Raw genomic sequence first — 6678 nt, 5'->3', positions numbered from 1 at the left:
CGCTCTAAAGGAACTAGGTTTTGTTTATTTTTGTATTATTAAAAGTCAGCTTAAGCGTTTAAAACCTCAAGTTTGGTGTGTGTGTGTGGGGGGGGGGGGCTATGTTTTTTTAGGGTCAAACGAACGGGAGTGAGAGTGGCCGTGTTACACTACATTAATCTTTGCTCTGTTAGTTGAACGTTTTCCAGAGCAGATGGTAAAAAGCAATGCATTCATCATTTTGCAAAGTTAAAAAAAATGGTGCTTTCTATTAGAGTCAGTTCAAGTGTTCAGTGGTGATGACAGTCATTACTGACGATTTATATTGCAGGCCCAACAAGAAAAAACAATTCACTTCCACATCATCACAGTACACATTTTCAACTGAGTGACTGCAAGCTCTTGTTTTTTAAGTGAAGGAAGAAAAGTCACACAAAGTTTAATTTGCCTATTAGATTTGCCATTCTTTTTTCTTTAAAACGTTGACCCTGTTCAAAATACAATAAATACATTTATTGCACTTTTTAATTGATTTTAAGATTTTGCTGTTAACCTACAAGGCCTTGAATGGATTATCACCTAGTTATTTGCAGGAGCTACTGACTCTGTATCTTCCAAACTGCACTCACACAGGATGTTCACAGGATGCAGGGCTGCTGGTTATTCCGAGGGTCAACAAAAGCAACACGGGAGGGAGGGCTTTTTCTTGTACAGCTCCTAAATTATGGAATGCTCTGCCTTTGTTTGTCAGGGAAGCTGGGACCGTTACTGTTTTCAAGTCAAGACTAAAAAAGCACTTTTATAAAATGGCTTTCTTATCTTAGTGGGTTTTAATGTAACTTTAAAATGTCTGCTTTTCTATTATTATGTGTATACTGTTATTTAAATGGTGTGATTGTGGCAGTTGTATATGTGACATGCTATACAAATTGTGGTTTGTTCTTTTTTTCTGCTATGTACTGTACAGTGCTTTGTGATACTTTTGTATTACACGTATATGAAAAACATATAAATAGTAATATAGCATATGGGCAAATATATATATATATATATATATATATATATATATATATATATATATATATATATAAGTATATATGTGTACAAGGTCACGGGTACATTCTTCTGGGGTTTTTGTGTGTCGGCATTTTTTACATTTAGACACAATTTGCAATTTTGTTTTAAAACCTCCCTATCTAACTGTAATATAGCTTTAAATCCTGCAAACAAATGTCCATTCCTGATTGTAATTTCATTTAAAATCTTGCAAGCGGAGTCTCCAATAGAAATGTAGGAATGTGCTGCCACTCAGTAGTTAGGGCGGGTTTAAAGTATTCAGATGGAATCAATCATAGATACAAGTCAGGAAGGAGAGACATTGCCCAACTGCATAGGGAAAGGTAGTTGTTTTGTGTTTTTTTGCAGTATTTTTTTTTTTTTTTTTTTTAATGGGAAAGGAGCAAAGTCAATGTGAATTCGGATATCCATTTCCAGTGTTTTTCTGGTGTTTATTGGCTATGCACTGATTTCATTTTTTTTTTTTTGTATCGGGGGTGTTTTATTGGTTTTATTGGTTAAAACTGAAACTCAGAAGCTAATTATATTACAAGGGTTTATTGATTCATACAATGTGTGATACCATGCATAATTATTAAAATACATTCTACAAAACGCTCATACCATTGTAGATATCTTTAGGCAAGTGTGTTGACAAATATAAACAATGAGTGAGGAAAGACATCCCAACAAGAGAAAAAGACCTGAGCTGGTTATGATTTTCTCATGACTTGGGTATTTTTTTTTTACATTTAATATGCAGAACCATACTATTTTCTTTTTTAATACACTTCCTTTTAGAAGGCAACCTTTCCGTCTAAACTGGAGTGGTTAAGCACTAGATACTGAATTGTACTAATTCTCACACTGGATTTGCTCTTCGAAACCAAAAAAATCCATCCATTAAGATTTGCTCTTAACATCATGGATTTGTGGACTTAAACAGAAACATTCTAAAGCGACAGCGAGTGGGAGAAGTACAGGCGTGGAAAAGTACAGAGCAGTTTCGAAGCAGTTTGAAAGCAGGTTGACAGCTGCAGAAGAAACTAAACTTCAAAAAAAAAAAACCCTCAACATGGTCTTCAAGCCAGTAATCTGCGACACCTGCTTGATGTGGGAAATCCGAGAAAACCCAGCGGAGCTAAACCAAGTGTGCGTAAAGTGCCGCGCGATCCAGGATTTGCATAAACTAGTAAGCATGCTAGAAATGGAGCTGGAAGAAGTGAGACAGCAACAGGATCTTGAGGAACTGGCACACCCACAATTCATGGAAGTCTGCATCACCCCTAACAGACTGAAAGCCACCAGGGAGATAGAAGGTCAGAACAGCTGGGTTCAGGTGGGCAGAAGCAGGGAAAAAAAGAAACTTCGTCAAACACCACCAGAAATCAAAACAACCAACAGATTTGAGTCACTTCAGAATTGTGATGAGCAGAACCAACAACAAGAGAATGAAAGGAACAACATCCAGGACCCTATTGACAGTGGTGACAAGACAGTAAAAAGAAGGGAGGTCATGATTGTTGGGGACTCCATATTGAGAAACACAGCAAGTTCAGTTCGCAGTTTGGACCCCCTTACTACAACAGTGTGCTGCCTTCCGGGAGCCTCGGTCAAGCACATCACTGAAAACGTGGACAGGCTCCTAGAACGAACAGGAGACGACCCGGTAGTAGTCGTCCACATCGGTACAAACAACATTGGAAGAGACAGACCAAAATCCCTGCAAAACAAATTCAGAGAGCTAGGAAGGAAATTAAAAGAGAAAACCAAAACTGTGGTATTTTCTGGTATACTACCCGCACCTTGCAAAGGACCATATGGACAGCTGGAAATAATAAATCAAAACCAATGGTTGAAGACGTGGTGCACACGGGAAGGCTTCACCTATCTTGATCATTGGACCACTTTCTACAACGAGGACTATCTGTATAGACGGGATGGACTGCATTTAAATAACAAGGGAACTAGTCTACTTGGAGAAAAGATCCTCGAGCAGGTTCGGAAGCATTTAAACTAGAAAGGAAGGGGGGAGAAATCAACAAAAAAACAGAAGGGAGACCGCATCAAAACAAGAACAACAACTCAGGTAAGACAACCATTAAATGTATTTATCTAAATGCTAGAAGTATCAGAAACAAAATTCTAGAACTTGAAGCTACTGCACTAACAAGTAACTATGATGTGATAGGTGTTACAGAAACTTGGTTATCTGAGAGTGATGGGGACGAATATAATATTTGTGGGTATACACTGTATAGGAAAGACAGGCAGGACAGAAGAGGAGGAGGGGTAGCGCTATACATAAGAAACAGTCTTGAAGCCCAGGTGTTAAACCTGGACAAAGAAAATAAAACCGAATCAATATGGGTCAGAATAACAGACAAAAATTCAAAAGGCATAATAATAGGAGCATGCTATAGACCGCCAGATTCAGACGGTGAGCACAATAATCTGTTATACAATGACATTAGAAATGTGTGTAGCAAAGGAGAAGCCATACTAATGGGGGATTTCAACTTCCCCCAAATAAAATGGGAAAACCCGGTGGGTAGCGCGAAGGATGAAATAGAAATGGTGGAAATGACAAATGACTGCTTCCTAACACAATTTGTGAAGGCACCCACTAGAGGGGAGGCATGCCTTGATTTAGTCTTTTCAAATAACGAAGATAGAATAACTAAAACAGAGGTCAGAGAACCACTGGCAAACTCAGACCACAACATGGTCTCATTTGAAGTGTTTTTTAAATCCCCAAAAGTAAAGACTAAAGCTAAGGTTTACAATTTTAGAAAAGCAAACTATGAAGGCATGAAACAGAGACTAACAGAAGTAGATTGGAGTAAAATAGAGAAAACACCCACAGAAGAAGGATGGTTGTTCTTCAAAAATGTAGTACTAGAGGCGCAAAACAATTATATCCCTAAAGTAGACAAATCTAAATGTAAAACTAAATTGCCAAAATGGTTTAATAGATCAATTAAAAAAAATATTCAGCGAAAAAAGGCACTTTACAGAGCATTAAAAAAGGACCAAAAAGAAAGTACACAGAAAGAGTACACAGAACTGCAAATGCAAGTCAAAAAGGAAGTTAGAAAGGCCAAGAGAGAAATAGAAATGAACATTGCTAAGGGAGCTAAAACCAATTCCAAAATGTTTTTCCAATATTACAACAGCAAGAGAACATTCAAAGAGGAGATTAAATGTTTAAGAGATACAAATGGCAAAATCGTAGAGGAAGAAAAAAAAATAGCAAATATGTTAAATGATTACTTTTCACAAGTTTTTACAAAGGAAGATACTGACAACATGCCCCACATGTCATCCAGTTCCTATCCAGTTTTAAATAACTTTAGCATAACTGAGGCAGAAGTGTTAAAGGGACTAGGAGCTCTTAAAATAAACAAATCCCCTGGGCCGGATGAGATCCTCCCAGTAGTACTCAAAGAAATGAAAGAAGTAATTTACAAACCGCTAACCAAGATCATGCAGCAGTCTCTTGACACAGGGGTGGTACCGACAGACTGGAAAATTGCAAACGTAATACCGATCCACAAAAAGGGAAACAAAACTGAACCAGGTAACTACAGACCAGTAAGCCTGACTTCTATTATATGCAAACTTATGGAAACTATAATAAGATCCAAAATGGAAAATTACCTATATGGTAACAGGGTACTGGGAGACAGTCAACATGGTTTTAGGAAAGGGAGATCGTGCCTAACTAACTTTGCTTGATTTTTTTGAGGATGCAACATCCATAATGGATAATTGCAAAGCATATGACATGGTTTATTTAGATTTCCAGAAAGCTTTTGACAAAGTCCCGCACAAAAGATTAATTCTCAAACTGAACGCAGTTGGGATTCAAGGAAACACATGTACATGGATTAGGGAGTGGTTAACATGTAGAAAACAGAAAGTACTGATTAGAGGAAAAACCTCAGAATGGAGTGTGGTAACCAGCGGTGTACCACAGGGATCAGTATTAGGTCCTCTGCTATTCCTAATCTACATTAATGATTTAGATTCTGGTATAGTAAGCAAACTTGTTAAATTTGCAGACGACACAAAAGTAGGAGGAGTGGCAAACACTGTTGCAGCAGCAAAGGTCATTCAAAATGATCTAGACAAGATTCAGAACTGGGCAGACACATGGCAAATGACATTTAATAGAGAAAAGTGTAAGGTACTGCACGCAGGAAATAAAAATGTACATTATAAATATCATATGGGAGATATTGAAATTGGAGAAGGAATCTATGAAAAAGACCTAGGAGTTTTTGTTGACTCAGAAATGTCTTCATCTAGGCAATGTGGGGAAGCTATAAAAAAGGCTAACAAGATACTCGGATACATTGTGAAAAGTGTTGAATTTAAATCAAGGGAAGTAATGTTAAAACTGTACAATGCACTTGTAAGACCTCATCTTGAATATTGTGTGCAGTTCTGGTCACCTCGCTATAAAAAAGATATTGCTGCTCTAGAAAGAGTGCAAAGAAGAGCGACCAGAATTATTCCGGGCTTAAAAGGCATGTCATATGCAGACAGGCTAAAAGAATTGAATCTGTTCAGTCTTGAACAAAGAAGACTACGTGGCGACCTAATTCAAGCATTCAAAATTCTAAAAGGTATTGACAGTGTCGACCCAAGGGACTTTTTCAGCCTGAAAAAAGAAACAAGGACCAGGGGTCACAAATGGAGTTTAGAAAAAGGGGCATTCAGAACAGAAAATAGGAGACACTTTTTTACACAGAGAATTGTGAGGGTCTGGAATCAACTCCCCAGTAATGTTGTTGAAGCTGACACCCTGGGATCCTTCAAGAAGCTGCTTGATGAGATTTTGGGATCAATAAGCTACTAACAACCAAACGAGCAAGATGGGCCGAATGGCCTCCTCTCGTTTGTAAACTTTCTTATGTTCTTATGTTCTTATGTTCTAAGATAAACCAAAAAGTAAACTTTTAAAATTATTGAAATAGCAATCACAATACTCTTCAGATAGAAAGAACAATCACAATACTCTTCAGATAGACTGCAGATATTTAAGCATCCCTGACCTGTGACCTATGATGGGTACCATATGAAAAATGTAACCTTTGTGCCAATTATTTTACAAAGCTGTCGCTATCACAGTGTCAAGCCCACATATCTCAGAAACCATTTGAGGACTTGATATTTGCAGCCCTGGTCCTGGCGAGCCCCAAATCCTCACATTTTATAAGTGTCTAAAGATCTGGAAAACCTGTTAATCTAGACTAATTAAGACAATAATTGGTGCAATTAAGTAATTGTAGCTGTAGCTCTCCAGGACCAGGGTTGGAGATGTCAGCCTTAGAGTACACCCCTGGGATGCTTTGTTTTTTTTCACAAAATGTCCATTTCGCTCTTTTATTTATTTTGCACCAAAAAGCTGTCTGTGTAATTCACTAACATATTTTTGTATCAGGTTTCATTGGTTTTGAAGCTCTCATGGTTATCCTAGTTTGCTTAATTTATAGGAAAATTAAATGTTCACTTTGTTACAATTCAAAATGTCAATAATTAATTATTTAGTTTTAAGAAAACCCACTTTCTATTTAATTCTGTGCACATGTCAGTTTAATGGTTTGTTTTTTTCTGTCGGTTTGGGATTAAAACTAG

The sequence above is a fragment of the Polyodon spathula genome, chromosome 4, assembly GCF_017654505.1.
Source record: "Polyodon spathula isolate WHYD16114869_AA chromosome 4, ASM1765450v1, whole genome shotgun sequence".
Classification (NCBI taxonomy): domain Eukaryota; kingdom Metazoa; phylum Chordata; class Actinopteri; order Acipenseriformes; family Polyodontidae; genus Polyodon; species Polyodon spathula.
This window is presented reverse-complemented; position numbering follows the sequence as displayed.